Raw genomic sequence first — 27716 nt, 5'->3', positions numbered from 1 at the left:
AACTGCAATGCCTTGCCTACCCCCTTTTGCTTGCACCAGGCAAACACTCCCTCACACACAAACTTCTCACCTCTCATCACTCCAGAGTACATTAAAACGATTTGTAATGTACACAGATACTGATAACCAGGATTTGGGGCCTGATTGGCAGTATTCAAAATTGTTGTGAAATAGCTTCTGCACTTTCCCCCAGCACAAAGTCACTCACGTTCGCTCATTAAGAACATCAAGCATCCCTACTCAAAGTAGTGTAGCAAACAAGCATAGGAGTTTATCTAAATCGAATGGTTATTCCAAGGGTCACTTTGCAGATATGTCAAGAATTCCAAAAGACCCTCAGTCACTGCAACCACTAAGAGAGTAGTTTAATTCACTCCAGTCCTACAAACGCTAAGGTTCAGAGATTCAAAGGAACAGATATTTAAGGGAAGCAGTGTGATAGAGGGGTAGACCCTTTAAAATCCAGAAGACATGGATTCAAATTCTGATTCAGACTTTCTTCTATACCTGAACGTGTATAAGCTGTTTTGCTTCCAAGACTAAGGATGATTCTTTTTAAAATCTAGAAAGCAATCTTCACCACTTAGTGAAGATTAAATGAAAATCTGTACAATTGTGTTTAATCTACAATAAACTTTTTTAATAAAGGTTAGTTAATGTCTAATTATCTCCTTCTTTTCTTCTGCTTCCAGAAAGGTCAGGGAGGTTGAGAAGATAAGTAGTATTTCCAAGAAATTGATAGGGCTTAACCTGAGATGTTTTGAATCAACTAGTTATATTTTATTATTTTTTATTTAGCTTGAGTGATGTGCAATGTGAAAGGATTTAATTTGGTTTGGGTTTTCGATATGATAAAACAAACTAACAGAAACAATGAAAAAAGCACTTGCATTGGATTATTTCCAAATATGAAAGAATTATGCATTTAAGTGAAAAGTTATTCCTAGGTAAGATGTTAGAAGTCATTTATGATTTGAAAACTGCCAAAAACTAAACTCTCAGGGAAAAGTGGAACTGAAGCAATAGCATCAGAATAATGAACCAATGTTGTTTCATGTTTTGTATATCTTTTCTCACGCAGCTTCTAATTTAAATAAGATTTTCCTTGCACAGTAGCCCAACATAAGTCCTTGTTTGTGTTTATTGAGTATTGACAATAATCCATTTCAATGTTTTCTGTGTTTATGAACTTGTGGCAGCAAAGGAACAGAACAGTTACAAAAAAATAGAGGGGATATAAAGAGTAATTTTTGGTCTGTAAGAGGTCATGTAATTTAATTTTAAAATTTCACATTATGCCATTCTCTAGAGAAGCCCGTTTATTTAACGGCCTCTAGTTGAAGGAAATAAAATGTTTGCCAGCTTACTACTGAAGCTTTTGCTGAGACACCAGCAATGAGCATCCTAGGGACACACTTGAAAACAAAATGTGTTTTCACTAGTCTTCCTTGGTGGTTTTCCCTGGATAAGACCATAATAAGCACATCCAGTGGACAGTCATAATGGAAGTCAACAGGCACTTGCTCCTGAGTGGGATGACACACCGAGGGATTTGTCAGCATCACCAAACAATACAATCCATTTCTAGAAAAAGAATCAATTCACCAGGAAAGAATTTGTATCTATGAGACTGCATCCAGATTAAGGGCTCTAGATTCTCCACAAATCCAATGACACAATGTATACTGGATTTAAAAACGATTTCCAAAATTTGATATTCTGAAATCATGCCAACCTTCCCTAGCCATAGGAAAGTGAACCTGTCAGCCACTTAGTGATTCTCTTATATTTTCAGCTTAAAAGGAATAAAGTAAGTAAGCCAACACGGAACTTGCTGCTTGGGGAAAGCCAGGTGGTGGGCAGGTGTTTATTTTCTCCTTATGTCAAAGATTACTTCAAAAAACTGAACAATGTATCAGTCAGCAGAATTTATTACAGACTTAATCTTTGAAAATGAAAGCATGGACATTTCTGATCCCGAGTCCCCACTTACGTTACCTTGGGAGAGTTATAAGAATCATTTTTGCTGGTGACAGAGAAGCATCCAGCACGCAATTGATACTGGTCAGACTATAGAAACTGGAAAGATAAAATTGTAATGCTAACCTGGGATCCTTCTCTGAGAAAGAGACTCAGGTAATCGTCTCTTTAGATGTTATCTCATGCTCAATTTTGCCCTGAAAATTCAGGAGGCTATGCAATGTTTTCAAGCCTAATAAAGAAGGAACATAAAGGAAAGGCAGGGATAGCCCTTGTTATAATTCAGCATTCAGAATAGTCAACTACTCCAACATGGTACTGTGGTTTGATTTTTAACTGAAATTTCTAAAAGTATAATAATATTTAAAGAGGATCTGATTTTTATGTAAAGAGAAACAGCTGCTGGAAACTTAAGCAACACACAATTTCCTTTGCAGGTATTTATTTTATGTCCTAGGGTGACAGGTAGAACAGAGTGTATATATCTTTTTGAAAGAAAAGAGAAAGCCTAGATTGATAAAAATGTTACCTCTTAATTGTATGATTAAAGATGACCTAATAAAGGTAACCTTTATTCATGCTGTTATCACCCTTCAGATTAAGAATTGCAGAATACTGGAAAAATATTGATACAGGACAATGAAGGAGAGCGATCTATCAGAAATATTTCAAGTTAACTACATGTGTAATTACTTTTAAAAAGTAGCACCTCCCTGACTCATAATAAAAGTTATATTAATGAATGCACTTTTTAAGAAAAATTTCTTCCGTGCATGTAAAATATCAAGAACCAATAAGCTTGGGTGCCTGGGTGGCTCAGTTGGTTGGGCGACTGCCTTTGGCTCAGGTCATGATCCTGGAGTCCCGGGATCGAGTCCCGCATCGGGCTCCCTGCTTAGCGGGAAGTCTGCTTCTCCCTCTGACCCTCTTCCCTCTTGTGCTCTCTATCTCTCATTCTCTCTCTCTCAAATAAATAAATAAATAAATAATCTTAAAAAAAAAAAGAACCAATAAGCTTATTTGGCTCTAACAGAAGAGTATTGATAATTGACAAAGGAAAAAATAAAACCCCTCAACTTTTATGTGTATAGTTTTGATTTCTAGAAAAAAGATAATTGTTGCACTGTAAATGATAGAATGAAGGCACTGGTTCCCAGATAAGTGAAAATTTACTAACTAATGGAGCCTAGTTTCACAAGATTACTTTTTGGAGAAAGGTTACACAAAGTGCATACCAGAATTTTTTTCTTTTAAAGAATCTGAAAAACTGTCAGTAAATTTTGTAGATTTGATGTGAATAAAATAGCACAGTAAAACTACAGATGAGCATTTTCCCAACTTCCACAACTTGATTAAATGTAGAATCTATAAATTAGAAAGTATTGAACCAAATGTGGAATCAGGCAAAGTTATAAGGGGATTAATTAAAGAGATTAGCAAATCAGTAAGGGAAGAAAATAGTGAGATCACCTTAGTCTGGATCACATTCATGTAAAAGTCATGTCAGCATGACCCCACTGCTTTCCATGATGGCCCCAGTAGACTAGAGTTAGGAGACATGTAGGGCGCCTGGGTGGCTCAATTGATTAAGCGACTGCCTTCGGCTCAGGTCATGATCCTGGAGTCCCTGAGCGAGTCCCGCATCGGGCTCTCTGCTCAGTAGGGGGTCTGCTTCTCCCTCTGACCCTCCCCCCTCTCATGTGCTCTCTCTCTCTCTCTCACTCTCTCTCAAATAAATAAATAAAATCTTTTAAAAAAATAGAATTAGGGGACATGTATATGACATGATCTTTCTATATGCCATCATTATATCTCTCATGATTTCATTACAGCTTGCATGAAGAAGTTTTAGTACAGTTATTTGGTGTAGCAAGTGGTTAAGGCACCAATCTCACATGTTTAGAAATGTAGAGGTACTAACCTGGAAGAAGGTCTCTAGTGGTAAACCACAGGACTCTGACACCAAGCCGCCTCCAATCATTGCTTTCAGCACTATGAAAACCAAAGTGATCCATAGAAATTTCATACAAAAAAAACAGTATATTTGGATGAAGAACTGGAAATACTTTTAAGGATCTTGAAAAACTTGAGTACTATCTCAAATCTAACAAAGAATGCATGCTACAGCTGTGTCAAAAAGTAGGAGTACTAAATAGAAGGTAGTGGAGACAAGTCTTTGGATCAAACCTTGATAAAATGTAGAGATTTCTACTGACAATAGTTTCTGTGTAAGTCAATTATGTGATACAGTCATCAAAAATTTAAAGGTAAACAGGCATTCTTAATAAAAGTAAAGCATCACAATGTGGATGGTAATGACTTTACTGCTCTAAAATATTGAGAATTTACCCGGAATACTGGATTTTCAGAAGACTATAGCTAATTCTGTTCCTTTTAATTAATTTATATTTTTGTTAGACACATCATGTTATATTTATTCAGCTGACAAAGCAATAACATCTGTAATTCCTCACTCCTGGGATGACCACCGTCCTGCCTTTCCCTGTAGTGCCCCTGCCTTATCTACCCTTCAGTGGTCAGAATAAAGATCACCTCTTCTGAGAAAGCACCTTGCCCCCACAGTCCCTACATTTTTTTCAGGCCATAAAATGTACTCCCTAATATTTTTTCAGACCATAAAATATTTTTAAAAGTCTGACGATATCTCGCTTTAACAAAGTGTGTTATATTGAGAGGCAACACAGCATAGTAGTTAAGAACACAGAATCTGGAACCAAACAAACTTGGGAAGTTATAATAATTATATGTGCTTCGTTTCTTCTTTTTCAGTAAAATGTCCATACAGTATTACCTATCTCTTATGCTTCCTGGGAAGAGTAAACACGTTAAAATAGGTAACATGCTTAGAAAACTACTATGTATACAGCCCTGTTATGCGAACCTGCTTCCTTTATCATTATGTCTGCATATCAGTCTCCTAACTGACTGCAAGCTACTAATGAACACCAAGTACATGGTTTGTCTAAAAGCAGTTTGGTATAACAGAGATAACCCTATGTTGGGTCAAGCCCTATGCCTACCATTCATATTTAATGGAAAGCTGCTTAACCAAATTGTTTTATTCTCTGGACATGGTACCTGACTTGTATTGTGGGGAACCATGCTCACCTTACAGAGCTGTCTCAGACCTTGAAGAGTTTAACATGCACAGAAGTGTCTAGTGCAGTCCTTGGCATATAAAAGGCTTTAAATAAAGGTTAGTTGAATCCAAATTGTAAGTGCTCAGTAAGCACTTGTTAAGTAAATCATATTTGCTTTCTGTGCTCCATTCTGTAGCAGAAAAAGACAAATCACAAACTCTTCCCTTGAAGCTTTTTATTAATATTGAAAATACAGCTTCCTTGGCATGTTGTGAGGACAGCACTCACTCAGTTCAGCTTCCCATATCTCTCTGTATTTACCTTTATGGTACTATATTATGAAAATGGACATTTTGATGACCCTGAAGCATTCTAAGATTCTTAACCATCAAGTAAATATTATATTGTGCACAACGTACAATATTTACAAGTACCAGAAAAGAGATAAATGTCTAAAATGTCTATAAACTACAGTATAAAAAAATAGTTATTTAATTAATGCTCATTTAGTCAGAACATCCAGTATACAAAATCATTTTCAGAACTATGTTCAATTTCCTAATGTACATTTGTGACCATCCCGGAGAGGATAGTAGAACAGTAACTCTTAAAGTTCCTGTAATTAGGGGCGCCTGGGTGGTTCAGTCATTAAGCGTCTGCCTTTGGCTCAGGTCATGATCCCAGGGTCCTGGGATTGAGCTCCGCATTGGGCTCCCTGCTCTGCAGGAAGCCTGCTTCTCCCTCTCCCACTCCCCCTGCTTGTGTTCCCTCTCTCGCTGTGTCTCTCTCTGTCAAATAGATAAATAAAATCTTAAAAAAAATAAAAACATCTTTCTGTAATTAATGCTTTCCCTAAGAACATCTTATGAGACACTTTGAAAACTGATACATATATCATCTTAAATTTTAATAAAAGATATTCTATGTAATTCAAAACACCTAACATTTTCAAAAAATTCACAGCAAGTATGCAAATACTTTAATCTTTTCCTATCACTAAATATTAATGTTGTTTTTAACTATTTGATATTATAAATAATGTTTCTATGAACATCTCTTTTTATAAATCTTTTACCTATATTTCTGACTACTGTACTTGGGTTGAATCCTGATAGTGTAACTACTAAGTAAAATATATGACCATTTCTTAAAACACATGAATTATCTTATTGCCTCTCAATACGATTATAGAAGAGTAAAAGATTAATTGGTTCCTCACTACTCCTGAACAAGAACATTTCTTTTTCCATTTCCTTATTCAATAGCTGAAAATTATGATCTCATTACTTTAATTTCTATTCATGTGAATACTAGAATGTTTATTAACAGTTTCCCTGTTTTTTCTCTCATAATTTTCTGTCCATACCCATTGCTTTTTTTTTAAAGATTTATTTATTTATTTGAGAGAGCAAGAATGAGAGAGAGAGAGAGTACATGAGAGGGGGGAGGTTTAGAGGGAGAAGCAGGCTCCTCGCTGAGCAGGGAGCCCGATGCGGGACTCGATCCCGGGACTCCAGGATCACGACCTGAGCAGAAGGCAGTCGCTTAACCAACTGAGCCACCCAGGTGCTCTCCATACCCATTCCTCTAGTATGTTATTGTGAATTGAGAATTATAATGTACTTAAATTGTTGTGATGCTCAATCAGAAGATATTTAGAAAATTGAGTTCAACAGAAGTTTCTATACTTCTTTCTCATATTTAGCTAATGTTGTGTGTGTATATAACTTTATATATATATTTAAAACTTTATATATAAACTTATATGTACACATAATATATTTACACACACATATATGTACATGAATATAAATATATAAGTATTCATGTATGCATGAACACATTTGTTCAGAAAATGCATACAAGTTACCATAGAGAAAGCACGGAGAGGTTCCATTGAGAGATATAAAAAGAAGTAGGGAAGATACTCTCTGGCTTTAAGCTAAAACAACAACAAAAACAAAATTAGAAAAAAATCACTAAAATGCAATGCAACCACCATAAATTCTACTAGCTTATAAGGAAAATATTTCTCACATATGAAGAATTGATAAATTACTTCCAATAGCACCTCATCTGAGATGAGGGGGGAGAACAGAGTTGATAAAGTGTGTGCACGTGCGCGCACACACACACACACACACACACACACTAATCTGAACAAAATCCTGGAATTAGCCTTCATGATTTTCTTGTCCTCACCACCAGGAACAGCTGCATAATTGGATGAAGGATGAGAAATAAAAATAAGGGGACTGTTGCTCAAAAATTAAGAATTTTAAGGGGCACCTGATTGGCTCAGTCGGTTCAGCATCTGCCTTTGACTCAGTTCATAATTTCAGGGTCCTGGCATTGAGCCCCCCTCCCCCACCCCAACAGGCTCCCTCCTCAGCATTCCTGAGTTGGACTCCCTCCCTCTCTGTCTCTGCCCCTCCCCCTGCTTGTGCTCTTTCTCTGTCTGTCTCTCTCTCTCAAATAAATAAAATCTTTAAAAAAAGAATTTTAAGACCGCCAACACAAGCATCATTCCAAGCATGGGACCTTTCTGAATATGAGACCCTATGTGGCTCTACAGGTTTCATACTCATGAAGCCCTACTCACTAATACCATCAAGCCAATAAATCAGGTTCAGTTCATCTATATTGATAATATTCAAGTCATCCATTGAGCTCTATCTCAAGTTTTTCCATTTTCATATAGTCTACCACATTTCACCATCAACTATTGCCTGAATTTTTTCTTAATTAGGCAGGTAAAAGGACTTGTCAGTTAACATGAGCACTTAAATTTCATACTATTGTGATGCTACCAAACTATATTAAATATAGTGAAGGAACGAGAGGAGAAGAAATTCTAGTAATTTTTACACATTAGGTATAGAAGCACAGACATCAGAAAAGGAGCCCAATATGAGGAAGGAGTTTTTTATTTTATTTTATTTTATTTTATTTTATTTTATTTTATTTTATTTTATTTTATTATTTTATTTATTTATTTAAAGAGAGAACGTGAGTTGGGGATGGGGAGGGAAAGGCAGAGGGAGAGAGAGCAAATCTCAAACAGACTCCCCACTGGCTGCAGAGCCCAACATGGGCTCAATCTCATGACCCTGAGATCATGACCTGAGCCAAAACCAAGAGTCAGCCACCTAACCAAATGAACCACCCAGGTACCCCAAGGAAGGGGTTCCTGCGTGCTGAATTGCATAATGAAAAATCTGTGGTGAATTTAATAGTTAAAATCCAGACAGTCATAATAAACACCTTTAACTTTGTATAGAAATGGAAAAACAAAGTTACATATATGGTAGATATTTAGAGAAATAATTACCCACGACAAAACGGAGCTAAGAATGAATCCTAGTTAAGTATGATCCTAGAAAAAATGGCACCATCAGAAGGAGGGAAATAATAATATCTGATTGGGAAATATATTCAAATTGGAATATGGTGATGTTGAGGTGTTCACTAGACACCATGAGGAGATATACAAGAGTCATCTGTCAATATGAGATTGCAGCTTGGGATAGAGTTTTGAATGGGAGACATAATTTTATGAGTTATCTACGTAATGATACTGATGATATAAACCCCAATAAACAAGAGAAAAGTTTTTACAAGATTAATGATGAAAACATACCAGGTGATGTAAGGGAGAGAGGGAACGGATGAGAGAGAAGTCAGAAGAGATAATCAGGAAACAGTATTAAATCTTAGGTTGATAGGATTTAAAAGGAACATTTTAGTAAACTGAACTATATATGACTGATTAGTAAAGAGAACTTTTCTAATATTTGCAAAAACTGGCTATGTAAAAATGCAGAAATTCAATTAAGTTTGGTCACTGAAAAAAAAGGTCTGAACATAGTTCAAATGAACTCTTAGTAGAGATTTACATAATCTACAGCATGCAAAATTGTGAAATGAGATGTCATATTTTTTTATGTTAATGCATGAAAAGCTTGATCTTCATTTGAAGATGCCTGATTAGCTATATTTTACAATTTCCTTGCTTATTCAGAGTTGCTTTATAGGAGGCTATCCAAGTTAGTAAACATGTCATTATTCATAACGGAAATTAAAGACTGTATTGAAAGCAAGGGTTTGAAATGTGAACTCTATCAACTTCTCTTACCCTGAATGTGTTTGAGCGCACAATAGTAAGGGTAGCTGCCATATATTAAAGGTTATTTATATTGCTACCTTGAAAGAAAACTTGGGTCATCACATAAAGCTTGATTATTTTTAACTCAGAGAAAATTTTTAGAGGCCATCAACCCCATAAAGAACAGAACAAGCTACAAAGAGAACAGCATCTCTAACGTATTGTCTAGAAAGTGAGTTTAAAATGAATTTCCTATTGCCGGTGTAAATTTGGGACTGTAGGAAGATTGTTTAGATCAAATTGGTTAGATCATTTACCTTTATCTCAGGATGCCTTATACTCTTTTTTTTTTAAATTTTTAACTGCAAGTCAATTGTGTGTGCTGTGCTAAAATAATTTCTCTATAGGGCTCTTGCATTGTATAAGCCCAGTCCTTTTGGTTGCCATAGACTGTGAAGAATCATACAACAGGCCCAGGTGAGCAGTGAAAATTCGGGCTTTAAAATTATTGCCCTGCTCTGAGCTTGGCCCTTAGAGTGGCAAGATTAAATTCTAGGTAGGGTTGGGTTATTATCAGAATACTGCAGTCCTACTGAAACATACATGTAGGCCTCAAGCCATTACCAGAAAGGAACTGTCATTGCCCTTTGCCCATCTCAAGATTCCTAAAGTTGCCAATATTCATTTATTATAGATGGCATTTTACACATATTATCCCCAAATGTATGTTCTATCATTGTTAACCAGTCATTACTGACACTGATAATTTTCCATTATATTTTTCAATCCAAAATTCCTCCTTTCTAAACACCCCTAAGTCTTTCTAGTACATGCCTACAATGTTTTGCATTTTACTCTGCACATAACAGGAATCTGATGATATAATTCCTTTTTAAAACAGCCCTGACCCCATTTAATCAACCATTTTCTGCTTCCCCTAGAACTCCACTGAATGCATTATGTAATAGAGTACTTTACTATAAAATCCTTGTGCCCTTTTATTTTTTCCCCCAAGGGACTTAAAAACAAATGCTTAGACTTTGGATAGAGACTAACTTAGGTCAAATGCTGTATTGCCACTTATTCACTATGTTCACATTGATAAACACTGGCTCTCAGTTTGCTCCTCTTTTGATGGCCTAATAGCACCTTTCTGAAGGAAACGTTATGGTGATTACATATATTGGAGATAAGTTATCTAATTCACCTATTACAGTATCTGGAATGCAATGTAACTTCAGTAGACAAAAGTTATGAAAATAGACACCACCTCTCAGTTACTACCAAAGTATGTGCATATAAAGGGCATCTTCCTAAATGTTACAAAGTTATAAGCAACTGCAAAACAGAAGAGAACGCATTGCAAAAGAAAACCAGGGTAGGATTTCGGGTGATGGCAACGGGGCTCATTTGTTAACATCCTGTGCTGTTGAGATCACCTACTTGTCTGAAAAGTGAAAGGCAGGCCTAATGTAGGGAATCTGCTGCCATCCACAATCTGTTCAGGGAAGATATAGATTTTCTCTATTTTAGAGTTCCGGAGGACGAAATCAGAACCCAAAGATAAAGGGGATTGGTTTGCCAATCACAGAACCTACAGAGCACAACACTGAGTATGTGAAACAGAGAGAAAGTCAGAAAAGGAACCCAAGCAAAGAGAAGCAATTCACTTGTTGAGTGTGTTTCCTGCAAAGTCATCACTATTTACATTGGAATTCATTATCATGAAGTTACTCAACTATTTTAGGACATTATCAGTGTTGCCTCTACCAAATTTTGACTGATTTTGTCTGAAATCAGTTAGAACAATGGTACATGATGATGTGGAAAGAAAGATGAATGTGCATTAACACCATTCTAAAGAAGTCCAACATTTTTTTCCCTGTTTAGAAAGATGAAAAGGTGCCATAGGACCTTAAAAGTCATGTAAATCTGCAAAATTGTATGAAAATTGCAACATATATAAATATCAGTGTGTGGCTGCGTGTTGGAGGGTCATGAGTGGAAGATTAAAATAAGCATGTTTCTATCACAGTTTTAGGTTGCTAGAGAAATAACACACTATTCTATAAATCGTTCTGCCTGTCTTAAAAGACACAGACCTCAAATGGACAAAAAGCTTTTCCTAGTAATTGTAGTGTATTTCCCAACTATATATATATATATATTTTTTTTTTAATTTTCCCGAATGACTATTTCTAAACTTGTCTCTTTTCTATTCCAGGCCTTTTCATTTCTCACTGTCAGTGAGCAACCTCATAACAACTCCATTTATAAAATAAAAATAACCATAAAATCACTGTTTTCTTGTCAGAAAAATCTGGCAAATTACTTACATCTAATATATTATACTCATATTTTTAATCTTTCCTCATATTACAACGGTAAGCCTACGCTACCTAAAACCACCACTTCACTTTTGCTCTCAATCCAAGATGCTAGATATTAACTTGGATTTCTCACTTTTAATCTTCTACTGCATGAGCATGTCCACAATATATTCTGTATCTGACTGGACTGCCTTCTGCTATCTTCACTGGCCCAAGCCACCACCCTCTCGCACCAGGATTCCAGCAATAGCCTCCTTCAGTATTTCTCATTGTTCACAAAGAAAATAGTTACCATTACATCAGAAAAAAAATCCTTGTATTTTGGCAACTGAGCACATTCCCGACCTGTCTTCATATTTTCTGTACATGAAAACTAAAGAAGGCCATACATACCTTACTTCTTCCACTTACATAATTACTGTAGTTGGCCCTCCCTCTAAAGGGAGGGCCAAATGGGAAAGAATACCTTACCCAATTGTATGTATGGCAACCGAATGTTTTCTTTTCTTTTTTTTTAGGATTTTATTTATTTATTTATTTATTTATTTATTTATTTATTTATTTATTTGACAGAAAGAGACACAGCGAGAGAGAGAACACAAGCAGTGGGAGGGGGAGAGGGAGAAGCAGGCTTCCCACAGAGCAGGGAGCCCAATGTGGGGCTCGATCCCAGGACCCTGAGATCATGACCCATGTCAAAGGCAGACACTTAACAACTGAGCCACCCAGATGCCCCAACATAATGTTTTCTATATTCTTTAGCTAACTCTATTTTTCAGAATGTGAATAAGATCATCAAGGATCAGCAAGTATCTGAGGAAAGCTAAAAATAGAAATGAGAAAATCTAAGATGGAGAAGCAGTAACCTTAGAAATAAATAGGTAATATATATTACATATACATTATATATAATGTGTAATGTTTATAAATTAAAAAAATTCTCTAGATGGGCCGGATAATAGAATTGCCATACTAAAGAACACATTGTTTATCCAGAAAGGAAAAAAAAGTTGATAAAATCTTACATCGAAGAGGTGACTACAAAGAGACTGTAAGAGTATAAAGGTGAATAAATGATGTATCAAATTCCATATCTAGGGGCGCCTGGGTGGCTCAGTTGGTTAAGCGACTGCCTTCGGCTCAGGTCATGATCCTGGAGTCCCGGGATCGAGTCCCACATCGGGCTCCCTGCTCGGCAGGGAGTCTGCTTCTCCCTCTGACCCTCTTCCCTCTTGTGCTCTCTCTCATTCTATCTCTCTCAAATAAATAAAATCTTTAAAAAAAAAAAAAAAAAAAAAAAAATTCCATATCTATTCAGAGGAGTTCCAAAAAATAGAAAAATAATGAATAAATATAAAGAGTGAATAAAATTTCCCTGTGATTCTGGAGAAACTACAAATCTTTAAATTGAAATTGCCCACCAAATTCTAAATTACAATGTATTTTTTAAAGTACATATGAAAAGTCATGGTGAAATTTTAGAATGTCAGAACTAAAGAGAAAATTTTCAAGATTTTCAGATAGGAAATAATTAAGTAGATTATGTATGTTAGGGAATGAAAACCTGACAGATTTCTCACTGACAGTAAATAGGAGGAGACAGCAAAGCCTAATCTGATAGATGCTTGAATGCCATATCAATCAAAGATAAAGACAAGATGGGGAGCCTGGGTGGCTCAGTTGGTTCAGCAACTGCCTTTGGCTCGGGTCGTGATCCTGGAGTCCGGGGATCAAGTCCCACATTGGGCTCCCGCTCAGCAGGGACCCTGCTTCTCCCTCTGATCCTCTCCCCCCCCATGCTGTTTCTCACTCTCTCTCTCTCAAATAAATAAAAAAATAAAATCTTAAAAAAAAGATAAAGACAAGATAAATATATTTCAGCATGAGAAGTTGCAGAAATTCTGTCCACACCTATATTTTATGTAAATATATATACAATATATTAATATATATATAATGTAAAGTAACATATACATATTAAAATGGTTTGAGATTATATTATAACCAAATGAAAAGCAATGAAAAATAAATCAATAAATGGAAGACATTGACACAAGAAACCAAGAAATACTGGTCACAGAGTAGATCTAAACAAAGGAATCATTAAGTTTATATTTCCTGATTATAAAACTAATCTTGAGCCTCACTAAATCAGTCAAATCAGATTACTCAGTGTAGATGCCTAGGAATCTGGACGTTAAAAAAAAATTCATTAATCTATTCTTATGATTAGACAAGTTTGGGGAATGACCATTATACCTTGGCACTTGGAATACTGTTCTTTGGGCAACAATTTCAAAAATATAGAATTCCACAAATACACCAAAACTATTGATGGATTTATCTTTTTAATAAACTCACAAAGCATGGGAAAATAATTAGATGTTAAGTTATTGTAAAACCAAATAACTTATGACAAACAAAACAGTATGACTAACAAAATTGGAGAGGTGAGATGGAACATGGATAAGTATGCATTTTTATCCATTTTTGTAAAAAGCAAGGCACCAATCAATGGCAACTAAATTTGGGAAATCAAAAAAGAGAACTTTAATTCTCATAGACCAGTAGAACTTTAATCCACAGAGTCCAGTAGAACTAAAGGTAGAAAGTAACCAGATCCAGGAAGAAATAGATGTTTTAAGTATGTAAAATTCCTTATCCTTTAATGCTGTAGAGTTAATACATAAATTAATATTTTTTTAAGTTGTGAGCATGAGAAATATATTTATAATAATATTGTCTACCAGAAAATTTTAAAATAAAAATTCTTCTGGGGTTGGAGCTTGGAGGAAGAACTTTTCTTCTTATTTAAACATTTTTTTTTTAAGATTTTATTTATTTATTTGACACAGAGAGAGAGAGAGCACAAGTAGGCAGGCAGGCAGGCAGAGGCAGAGGGAGAAGCAGGCTCCCCACTGAGCAGGGAGCCCGATGTGGGGCTCGATCCCAGGACCCTGGGATCATGACCTGAGCCGAAGGCAGGTGCTTAACCGACAGTCACCCAGGCGCCCCTTATTTAAACATTTTGAACTGTTGGAATTATTTAACCATGAAAATATCTATAATTTCTATAATAGCATTGAAATAATTAAAAATTAACAATGGAATCAAATATGTTGATGTTTAGATTGATGAAACATGAACTTACTTTGAATTTTCATTTTCTACCTCTCTATTTTCATATATTTCTAAATTAGCACATACTATTTTATAATTTTAAAAAAACAACTATACATTTGTTTGGTTAAACATTACTATACCATGATTTAAAACATGTAGTGTTGATTGAGACATAGTCCATGAAACACAGTACTTAGCTGCTCTATGCATAATAAATGTGTTGCATAAACGAATATCATGAATATGATACATTTAAATACAAACATAAAAATGTATTTTTTCAAAATTGAAACAAAAATATTTTTTAATATTTTATTTATTTCTTTTTAAAGAGAGAGTGCAAGCATGAGTGGGGGAGGGGCAGAGGCAAGAGGGAGAGTATCTTAAGCAGGCTCCATGCTCAGAGGAGTCCCATGCAGAGCTCAATCTCTGGACCCTAAGATCATGACCTGAGCCAAAATCAAGAGCTGGAAGCTTAACCAACTAAGCCACCCAAGCCCTCCTAAACATCAAATATATTTTGAATCTAATTTAAAAAAATATGGCTTACATGTAAATAAAAAGGATTCAATACAACCACAAACAATTCAGAAATACATGCCAAAAGATAAAAGATGTAATATATAGCAAAAAAGAAACATTAAAAATTAGAAAAAGGAAGATGGAATATTCAATTAACTATAGAGGGTCCAATGACTAACAATTAGTAACACAGAATATATCCTGATTCTGATGTGACACATACTGAAAATACATTCCAGGAGTAAATGCTTAAGATTAGAGTGTTAATTTAGACAACTTTCCATAAAAACACAGCACTGAGCTGATCTATGTATGACCTATTTGTTAAGTAAATGATTTTATGAAAAAAATGAGCACATAAAAATGCTAAGAAAAAATTTACAGTTAAATGTTTATAAAAATGTTTATAAAATTTTGAATGTGGGATGAAATTTTACACCTGACTCAAAATACAGAAAAAATGAAGTGTTCGTGGAAGAAGAAAGCAAACAAAAAACAACATGAATAGACCAGAAAGAGCAAGGCAGAGGATAGCAGAACCTGGAATCAAAGAGGTTTATTGAAGAGTTTGAGGTAAAACACTGTAGCGGAACTAGTGGTGTGTTTGTGTGTGTGTGGACGAAAGGCTTGGAGGACAAATTGGGTCTGCCACCTGTTTGTGTGTGGCATGTGAGCCTAGAATGATTGTTTTACATCTTTAAGTGGTTACTATTTAATGGAATGTGATTATATGAAATTCAAATTTGTGTCCATAAATAAAGATTTATTAGAACATAGTCATGACCATTTGATTATAGTCTATGGCTGCTTTCACGCTACAGCAATTGAATACAGCAGTTTTGACAGAGACCATATGGCCCACAAAGCCAAAAACATTTACTATCTGGTGCTTTACAAAAAAAAAAAAAAATAGGCTGACCCCTAGTGTAGGTATATATTTTGTGAGTTTCTCAATATATACCACACCCCAACAATGTGATAGTTAAAACTTGACAATTTTCATATATAAACATTATTCTACATGTTATATGAAGTTTGAATTTACTTTTTTTTTTTTTTTTACAATGACAAAGCACAGTTTGCTTTGGGCATTGTGCAATATACAAGTATAATTATATTTGAGTATTACAAAAATATAGACATGTAGAAAATCAGTGTACATGCTTTTGAGATACATAATCACTCATGTTTGCTATTTTTAGGGGCTATAATGAATTTCTGAGAACAAGGCTTTATTTTCCATTTTAATTAAACTAAACATTTAATTACATTTCCAGTATTCTGTCAGCAGAAACAAATCTATAAATGTGGAGTGAAAAATTAAGAGAGATGGTCTTTAATATCCTATCACAAACAGAGCATGTTATGAGCAATCTGTTCTTTGAGGGTATGTAACAACCATGCTTCACATGAATGTTAATTCCACTAAAGCATTATTCAACTACAGTACAGAACTTTTTCATTTTTAGCTAAAATCTACAAGTTAAAGCCCAAGATTTTGAGTCTATCATATTTACAATAATATCCTGCCCCTCAGGATTTTAATTTCCAGCACAAGAGAATTCAGTAAGTGAATGGATAATGCATATCACATACAAAGTTTGCTGCCAAGCAAATAACGCCCGCCTATGCTCAAATTCACATCAATAAAATTATACAAACACTTAAAATTTTTATTTTATTTTCAGCAGTCAGTATGTCTAGAGCAATTTGCTAGATGCTCTAGAAAATAAATGCTATCTGTCCACAAAGTACTTAAAATGATACATCAGTTGCAGACTTGGAAATGTGAAAATGGAAATAAGGAACACCTTATATCCAATGAGGGATGTTAAGCGTAGAGGACTATGTCAGTTTTCTCCCATCACCTCTCCTGGAGGCTATACTTCTCTATATTGCCTGGGTTCTGGAATCAGTCCTTAGGTCTATTCAGAAATCCAATTTCATCATCAACTAAGAACAAGCCCATTTCTCAGGACCAATTTGACATTAACCAAGACCACAAGAATGATATATGAAATCAGAATGGTGATGGGTAATGTATATAAAAAACTCCAAGTGCTAAGGAGACCAAAACTGCAAGTTCATATAGGAATGTATTCTTACTCTGTTGAAGTAGAGCAAAAAGTCAAATTGTTATAAAAATATAACTTTGTAAGAACAGAAAAAGGGCAAAATGGTTAATACTATCATTCAAATATTTAATGGCATCAGACTAAGATAATTCGTATTTTTCCAAAATATGATAACACCTGGCCAAGACAACTCCTTCATGGATGTATAATGCTACTATTTGCTTCTCATTTTTTTTCGTTTCCATGGCTGATAATACCCCATTCTCAAAGATTTATTTAAAAATTTAATAAATTTAGGAAGACTGCAATTTTATTTTGCTGGACTAGACCTATTCTATCTCTTTGTGTTTGTTTTTTCTCTATTTTGGTCCATCATGTGGATACTGAATTTTAACCATCAGAATATGATCTTATTTATTTTCTCTTCCTGGGGGATGTATCAACTGAACCCCAAAGTACTTGCATAAAGAAATGATAGAATATATTCTCTATCCTCCACTTAACCACACAAGTTGAAAAGTTGTGTGTAATTTTTTTTAACCTTTCTACCATCTCAGATAAGTTTTATTTGGCTTCTTTTGCCCTCATTCCACCATGTTAATCTCTCACAGAGTCCTAGATCATTCATTTCAACGGACATATTTTAACCCTTATCTGAATCTTCAGTAACACCAACTATGTTTTCTGTGTTAAGTAAAACAAATACACCCTCTTTCCTTAAGTTTTGAGACAAAGTAAATTTCTATTTTTACTCCTATCTCTCTGGTTGCACCTTCTCAAACTCTTTTGCAGTCTTGTTATCCCCCATGTTTAAATGTTGGAATTCCTCATGACTATTTCCTTTGTTTCTTGCTTGGTACTCAAACCTGGGCAATCTTGTCTGTGACCAGGCGGCACACAATTTCTCTCCGGGGATGACTTACATATGTACCTCTAGCCAATGCCTCTTCTCTGAACTCTATATCCAACTGCTCCTTGAATATTTCTTTGGATCTCTTTAAGGCACCACAAACCTAGCATTCTAGAACTGAAATAATGATCTCATCCCCCAAATCTGGCCTTCTGCCTACAGTTTCCTATTTCAATGAAAGATTCTATTATTGATGCAATCACACATTTCAAGAACTCAGGGATCACCTTTTATTACTAACTCATCTCATCCTCCCCTACCACACATACATCTAGCATGACATCATGCAGTATTATTTTGCCCCACAAATAGTATTTCAATTCCATTCTTGGCCTTCAACTAACATTGCTTCTTGTCCAATTCATCTTTCCCCTAAATTACAGAAATAATTTCTTAATGGGTCTTTTCACATTAACTGTTACTCCTATCCAAACCATTCTACTCACTTAATTAGAGTGATTTTTTTTTTCAATTTTTGGTTTAAATTCTAGTTAGTTAACATATAGTGTAATATTAATTTCAGGAGTAGAATTTAGTGATTCATCACTTACATGTAATACCCAGTGCTTAGAGTGATTTTTTTTTTTTTAAAGATTTTATTTATTTATTCGACAGAGAGAGAGAGAGAGAGCACAAGCAGGGGGAGTGGGAGGCAGAGGCAGAGGGAGAAGCAGGCTCCCCACAGAGCAGGGGGAGCCCGATGTGGGACTCGATCCCAGGACCCTGGGATCATGACCTGAGCCGAAGGCAGTCGCTTAACCAACTGAGCCACCCAGGCGCCCTAGAGTGATTTTTAAATATAAACCCGATGGTTATTGATTATCTCATTAACATCCTTTGATCGATTCAACTGCTTTCAGAATAAAGAGGGAAGTCCTTGCTTTGACATTCAAGGCTAAGCATAGTTATTTAGTTATTGCTTTGGTTAGTCTTAAATGGTACAAGGACATTGAGAGTTAAGAAGATATTTATAATTGTTCAATAAACATTAAAATCTGTCTAAATTATATATACTCTGGAAAGAGGATCTGTCTAGCTACACTGACAGAGTGTTTAGTTCTAAATAATGGAATACAAGATGATTTCAAAGAAAACTTGGCATAGAAAAGATAAGAATTTTGTTATGAAAAAGAAGCTGGAGAAGTCATTTTAGTCTAAGAAGGAAGAACATAAACAAAAGTACAGTAAGCATCACAAAATGTTTTGTTTGGACTAGGAGGGATCAAAATTGGGCCTACTACCAAAAGATTCACATTTGTAAGGTTCTTAAAACCATTTCCATGCTTGTCACCAAAACACTCTCCCTGAAGCAAATTCTTTTTGCTGCTTTGTAATGATATAACAAAACTCTTCTGTTTAGATACGGGAAGAACAGGTAAAATAAAATGAGACTTTGTTTCATTCTCTTACTTGGAGAACACATCAAGAGGCTTCCCAGGGAGACTAAAATCACTTCTGAACTTCCAATTCATGTACTGTCACATAATAATATCTAAAATTACTTTTCTATTACTTATTAAAGTGGATAAAGATACTTGAGTAAACACTTGATTAAGACAATGTCAAAATGACAAAATTTGTTAGTTGCAAGAAATGTCCTAGAGTCTAAAAAATGTGTCCTATGTAACTATACACTATATATCTTGTCTATGTCAGTGAGGGAATACCTCAAAAGAAAAATAATTGTGAATCCCTGTGAAGTTTGACTGTGTGTTAAAGACACTCATATATATGTGTTGAAATTTCAGTGTTTGAGGCACATTCCATAATTGAAGAAAAAACTAATTTGAAAAAGGCTCTCAGCATTATTCAAATTCTGCTTTTCATTGTTAGAAGACTTGACTTCCATAAGCAGAAACAGTGAAGGCTGGAACTCATTCAGAATTACTGAAAAGTCTGGAGATAATGAAAATTTAAAATAAAGTCCTGGAATTAATGTCATTTAAAAACACCAACCCATGAGCAATCTTATCAAAGATATACTGTTGTTTGTACCGTCTCCAATTTTTTTTTTTTTTTTTTTTTCCTGGGAGTGCTTTGTAAGGGGTTGAGGTTTACTATTCTGGGGCAGCAAGAAATACTGAAGGATAAACGTAGATTACCCCCTCTACCTCAATTAATGCCTAGGTTAAATTAGTTATTTTTTTTCTTTCTCTAAAATGACCACCAAATCTCAATACCCTTGATATTTTTCTAAAAAAAGATTCCTTGTGAGTAGAATCATTTGGGAATGATACTAGAACTTTATAAGTATTTGCTACTAATAAGTCATTGTTTTTATAAATGTATCTGAAAAGGGAAAAGTAACAGTTTGGCAACTTTCACATACTAACCTTTATATATAAGCATGTACACTGAATGCATATGAATTGGCTTGTAATCCGTGAAATAATAATACTGCTTCTATTGCAAAAGCAATCTTCATGGAGGCAAGTCCTTGATAGTTCAGGTGTTGTAGAATATGGTTGCTAGGGTCCCCTGTTGCATAGGGGGAATACTCTCACTGGGCTCCTATCTCTCAGGTCCTCATTGACATTCTAAGGACCACTTCTACTAACAGGCTGACAGTTTTCACCCTGATACATCCTCCATCACAACATGAAAATAGGAGTTACTAAATTGATGACTAACCAATTTAGAAAGTCTGTGAACCTTTTCTTGTCTAGGACATTAAGGAAGAGAAAGATTATTTTCAAGGCCTCTTGGTATCTGATTCTGTTTATTTATATTGATTGACTAATATCATGATGAATTTTATTTATAGATACCATCCATATAAAAAGAGTTAAGGTTTCTATTTCATCATTTCCTCAATTTAGACGTACTCATTTCAAAATAGATATTGCAAACAAGCCTCAAGGTACAACATGCACATTTAAATTTATACCTATCAAACCATTTTTACAAACCAAACCTTTAGGGAACCAAAAATTCCCTTTGTAACTACTTATTATAATTACATTTTGAGACCTAAAATTAGACTGTCCCTTTGTTTGATGCAGCCAACTGTATTTTTGATGTGCTTTTCCCAAATGCTGTTAAGAGTAAGAAAAGTTGTTTATGGTAAGATCCACAATATTTTTAGATTACTTATTTACGTCAACAGATACCCTGCTGCTTTTTGTGTCATTTTAGAGAATGTGGTTGTACAAAATGCCAATGACAGAATATTCACAGCATTTCTCTGATACTCAGAGAAGATAAGAGTAGGGGTTCTCCAAATATGCTAGGCAAGCATAAGACTGCCACACTTTCAAATTCAATAAGGTCAGTCAAGTCCAATAGTTAATATTCAACTGCATTTCAAAATGTTTACAAGTGAAGACTGTGCTAAGTCCTGCCTACAATTTTAAGATACTAGGAAGAAAAATCCACAGTCTTTGCTTGCAAGCCATTTTACAGTCTATTGGAGAAGAGAGAAACAGAGGTAGAGGTTTAATACTGTCAATGTGATAAGTATTGCTATGATTGGATGAAGTCAGGATAAGAACTCTTCCAGAAATGGCATCTAATCCAGTCTGAGAGGAATGGAAAACTCTTCCCTGAGAAGATGAACTATGCTGATACCTGAACGGTAGATAGGAGATAATCATGTAATAAAGACATGAGAGCACCAGAGCTTTTCAAAGCAAACAGCTAGGTCTAAGTTTTTGACTGTGTAGCAAGAAAGCAAAAGATATACATCTTTGTACATGAAGTTTAAAAACCGAAGTAAACTTGGGACGCCTGGGTGGCTCAGTCATTAAGTGTATGCCTTCGGCTCAGGTCATGATCCCAGGGTCCTGGGATCAAGCCCCATATCGGGCTCCCTGCTCCACGGGAAGCTTGCTTCTCCCTCTCCCACTCCCCCTGCCTGTGTTCCCTCTCTCGCTGTGTCTCTCTCTATCAAATAAATAAATAAAATCTTAAAAAAAAAAAGCAAAACAAAACAAAACAAAAACCCAAAGGCTAAGGATAAGAAAGCAACATCCAGTCATGAATCTTCAGCCAGACGATCTTATTACAGTCATTTTTCTTAACATTAGACAAAATTAACAATGTTGTAGATAGGGAAGTAAAGTAGAAGTGTGAATCCAGAAAGTGGGAGCCTCTGTTTCAGAAATCACCATTCACAAACAGCACCAAGGAGGCAGGTGGAGGCAGGTGAGCATCATATCTGTTTTCTTGACAACTGGAGAAGTATTTGATGACAGTGAACTGTTCAACTGTTGATCATTGGCTTAGGAGAGAGATTCGTCCAAGCTCTGACATTCTCTTTTCATGTAGAGATTATCCTTCAAGAACCCAGGACACACTTATTCCTCTGGAATGGAGGATGGAGCAATGGACTTCATAGAGTCAGAGGTGAAATGAAAGGAAAGGAAATGTACTAGATCAAAGAGTCAAGAGGAAGGAGCATAGTGGGGACATTAGTAGGATGATTCAGTTTTTGGCAGTATTTCCTAGCATCTTTGTGAATTATAGATTTGCACTTCATGTTGATTACAAACTCTGGCTCAGAAATGGAGATAGGGCACATTAAACCATGAGACAATAGGCTGGCTTCTCTAAGTTTCCCATAGGTCCCCAAATGACAGGAAGTGTGATCCAATACTTACTCTGTATCTTTAACTAGATATGAAAGAAATTGACCTGGCATGTCCTTCAGAAGGTAGACTGATTGGACACGGACCATCCATCAGAAGGACAGGGTACAAACAGCACACACTAAGGGTCAGGAGTATAAACAGCTGAATCTCAGAACTGCAGTCATATAACAGAATCAAAGCAAAAGGCTGTCCAACCATCAGAGTGTTGGATCTCGGACAAGATAAAAATGTTTATGCATGTGGAAAAGAAAAATGGGGATTTATATTTAAATAAAATATCACTTTAAAATGGTAACTAATATGTGAATATTCATTTTTGTGTGCTTACTGAATTCCGTCTGAGAACATTTACGTCAGTTACCACTCCATTACAGAGAGCAAGATAGAGAAGTGAATTATAATGTAAAACTGAATAGAGAAATCATGAAAGGTTGCCAGAGATTATTGAGTATGCCCAGTATGTAGTGGAGATAATGAGTTTGTGTTCTACCAGCAGAATGGTAAATACTTTGACTAATGAACACGTAGGTGTTTGGAATGTATGATGTGGTAAAAAGACAAGAAGGAAAAGAAATTGGCATTCATAAAATTGAATAAAATTATGAATGAGGTCTTCACTCTATAGGAAGTGTAGCTCTGAGAGGAAACCATTAAATCAAGGGATTGTGGCTTTTGATGGAAATCAGTGGTAGAACTATAAAGTATACTGAACTGTACTTGTTCAGCTGAGACCTTCGAAAATAAAAATTCTTCACATCAACAGAAACCCAACACTACGTATTTGCAGTCCAAGTGCTGGCCTTAGCAGGCACGAAAAGAGATATAGATAGATTTCCATTGTCCAATTTTAAGTGAATGGTATATTATCTAGCTTCCTTTTTAGGAGGAATGTATGAGATTAATTTTGTCTTTGACTTTTTGTAAATTTCTGGGCACAGGTTGCAGGCTTCAACTTTAATTCATAAACTCTACTGGTGCATGAATACAGGTGTGCCTGCATACACCATGGTCCAGGAGCTAGTTTGTAGTTTCCAAGTCACATTCAAATTGCCTACCAGTAAAGAGAAAACAACAATCAATAGTTATGAGTATTATAAATGTACATTTTTAAATAATAATGCCTTTCATTTGACTTTTCTCCCTTTCATGTCTCATGTGCCTTTCTTTTAGTAAATGGTAATAGCAAAAGATGACCATTCACACTGTCAAGAATTTTAAAATGAATTTTCAAGACTCCTTGAAAAAAGCAATTGAAGATTTTTTTTTTAATTAAAAACTTCACTTAATATATTGAATAATTTTGCGGGCACCTGGGTGGCTCAGAGGGTTAGGCGTCTCCCTTTGGCTCAGGTCATGATCCCAGGGTCCTGGGATTGAGCCCCACATTGGGCTCCTGAATTAGCTGGGAGCCTGCTTCTCCCTCTCCCTCTGTCTCTCCCCCTGTTCATGCTTTCTCTCTCTCTGTATCTCTATGTCTCAAATGAATGAATAAAATCTTAAAAAAATAAAAAAATAAAATATTGAATAATTTTCTAATCAACATACCTCTGAAGAACTAAATATGTACCGAAAAACCTTAAATATTTAAGGAAATCTTTTCCTTGGAAAATTGGTTTTAGCTAATCAAGAGTCTCTCTCTCTCTTTTTTTTTTTTTAATTCAGGCCTTTACATTGCCAGTCTGAAAGAAATAAAAGTCCTCTCCAAATTTTATTTATAAGGACATTGTCATTTCCAGGAAAAAAAAAAAGAGAAAAGAAAAGAAAAGAAAAGAAAAAAAGGAAAGGAAAGGAAAGGAAAAGAAAGGAAAGGAAAGGAAAAAGAAAAGAGAAGAAAAGAAAGAAAAGAAAAACCCCTCAAATTTGCTATTTTTGGTTAGATATCCTATTTCCCTTTCTTTTGCCACTGAGGAAAGAAACGCTATTTTCATGAATAATATTGGACTAACGTCTCAAAAACCCACTTTCAAAGCCATTAAAAGGTGTTAAAAGGTGAACTTTCATTTGTAAAAGAAAAAAATGCTATGAAAACATAAAATTTGCAAAACCCACATAATATAAAAATTACAATGTCATTTAGATTTAAAAAGAAATTACTAAACTTCCCATATCACATATTTATTTGAGTGGCTGAATTAAAGTCATCTGGCAATTGTAAAGAGAAAACTGTGATGTCACATTAATGGTCAGCAATTGGGGCAGCGTATTAGAACTGGTTCTTTCCATAGAAACATATTGGGAAAGATGACATATTTAAGAAATATAGTTGGGAGAAAGTGGATAAGCAAACACCACGGCTTGGTTTCTTGGATCTTAAAGCAAGAGGTGGACATCTCTTGGTAGGTCTTATAATGTAAGTAAGAAAAATAGAGCAGAATAGGAAAGCACGTGGATAGAAATTTTTCTCTTAGCCACACAGTTAAGACTTATCACTACCCTTAGTGATAAAGAACTGGGCTCCATTGTCTTGTCCTTTTGGGTTAGTTAGGTGAGAGTACCTACAGTAAATGAATGCATAGGTGTCTGTACATTCTATTAGTTCAGCATTCTCAACAAGATCTTGACACAAGGATTCAATCTAAGGTGAAAAAGAAAAGATTTGGGGTAGGGAGAGAGAGCATGAATAGAAAATATTTCTTGGTCTCTGCCCCTCACTGGCTTCTATCAAAGAGTTCCTAAAACCCTGTAATTTCCTAAATAATAAGAACACTAGGAGCATCTATTCATCTAATATTTGTCTGACCCCATCCCTGACACAAGGCTCCTAAAATACTTGCAAATTCCTAAGTGATAAGACTGCAGGGGAACATCTTTTGTTCTATTGAGGTTTCTGAATGGGGGCTGATCACTGGAAAGACTAAGCCGGGACTAGGAGCTTGGAATTGGCAGCACCACCCCACCTCATCCAGAGATGGGAGAGGGGTTAGAAATGGAGTTAATAATTGATCATGCCTACATGAGGAAGTCTCCATAAAAATCCCAATAGTATGGAATTCAGATAGCTTCCAGGTTGGTTAGCACATCCACATATGCAAAGAGTGATAGACCCCAGTTCCATGGGGACAGGAGCTCCTGCACTTGGGACCTTCCCAGACTTTGCCCTGTGTATCTCTCTTCATCTAGCTATTAATCTGTATCCTTTTTCAGATTCTTTAATAAACTGGTTTATTAAATCCTTTAATAAACTTTAGTAAACTGGTTAATAACCGTTTCCCTGAATGTTGTGAGCCACTCCAGCTAATCAATCAAACTTGAGGAGGGGGTTGTGGGAACCTCCAATTTGTAGCCAAATTGAACAGAAGTTGTGGGTAATCTGGTAACCTACTACTTGTGATTGGCATCCGACATGTATGGGAGGGGGCAGTCTTATAGCACTGAGGCTCAACCCATAAAATCTGACACTAGCTCTCCGTAGAACTAAGTTGTAGAACACCCAGCTGATGTTTCAGACAATTGCTTGGTATGGGAAAATGACCACCACACATTTGGTAGCCCAAAGTGTCAGGAGTGAAGTGTTTTTGTGAGTAGTAGAGGAGATGCTCAGGTGAAAGAAAAACATAGAAGGAAAGAAGTGAGTTTTTTCTAATACAGGAGGTGGAAACCAAGTTGTTTTTTTTTTTTTCCATTACAGAGAGACTTACAGGTAAAACTTAAAGGTGTTTAGCATTGGTCAGAATATTACTGAACACTTTAGAGTATTTACCATTTGAATCTAACAAGATGAGGAAGGTATTGTTTGTAACCTTTTCTCATAGCTGGAACTGAGGGCTCGGAGGTTAAGTAACTTGTCAATGCCACACAGAGGTGGGGACAAGCGGCAAATTTCCCGTTAGGCACATATCATAAAGATATAGACTGAGACAGATTTAGGCATGTCTGGAGATAGAAGGATAATTTTAAGTGAAGTTAGGCCCAATATACAATAAAAATAGACAGAACTATTAGGCTCTATAGTATGAGTTCTTGAAACAAGAGTCAGCTGCCCAGAATAGAATAAACATGTAAAGCATTGCTACTTGGAGAATATTTTGCTTATTGAGCTTTGATTATGAGTAGGTACAATAAAAAGTTCATGTACATGAAGTAAAACAATGTATTTTAAAGATTGTTTAATATTTGGGTGTGAGGGATCTCAAGAAAATAAAAGGGAGAAGATATTTATGGTACATTAATTTTTGTATATAATAGAATTCCTAAAGCAATATTTTAAGATTAGAGATGCAATTAATTAAACACAAAATAAGAAGAAACAAGAGTCTTCTTCCATGGAATGAAAATGAGCAACTGGAACATTCAGATCAGGAAAAAACAAAGTCTCGGGATGTGAGGTATAAGACCACTGAGTTATCTGAAAATAAGGCATTGCTAATAAACTTGAGAAGTTAAACAAAGCCTTGGTATTTTCATGGTATTAAGCACCAACAAAATATCACTATACAAGGAATGAATATTGCACTGATTATATTTAGACAATAAAATAAGAATGATAATGTCATTTGAAGCAGAAAAACAGAGTACCTAAAGTTAAGGCATATTTGCTTAAAGTTGACATAGAGGGATCAATTCTAAATGAATAGAGTTTACATATATCTTACTCATGATATATAATAATACAGAGATCATGTGCTATTTTATGTTCTAAGTATTTTAATTGAATGAGAACAGTGGGGAATTACAAACTATTACTCACAGGAATTTGGCAACAAAAAACATTTTTCCTCTGATAAACTAAAGTCAAGCACAGAGTAGTTGATAAATACTTGCTTAATAAAAACAGTATGGTTAAGGGGATTTTATCCCAAGAAAATAATCACTTTAGGGACGTCACAAGGCAATTCGCTTTTTATGTTCTGCAAAGGAGTAATCACAAAGCAGCTATTATTCTATTTTTATTATTCACGTCTTCCTCCACTGCTCACTAGTAATCTGTGTTTCACTGAAAAACTATTTTTATAACTTAAACACTATGAAACACCCCAGATAT

The 27716-nt window shown here is 35.4% G+C and overlaps 1 protein-coding gene across 1 annotated transcript in view; it reads right to left on the bottom strand.

The window, feature by feature from the left end:
- The window catches only part of CDH18 (cadherin 18), a 608955-nt gene that overhangs the window by 484041 nt on the left and 97198 nt on the right, over nt 1-27716 (bottom strand). The gene's annotated exons all lie outside the window — the stretch shown is intronic.

Source organism: Zalophus californianus, chromosome 5 (assembly GCF_009762305.2).
Source record: "Zalophus californianus isolate mZalCal1 chromosome 5, mZalCal1.pri.v2, whole genome shotgun sequence".
Lineage (NCBI taxonomy): Eukaryota > Metazoa > Chordata > Mammalia > Carnivora > Otariidae > Zalophus > Zalophus californianus.
Note: the sequence above shows the minus strand (reverse complement) of the source record. Positions and strands in the feature narration are given on the sequence as shown.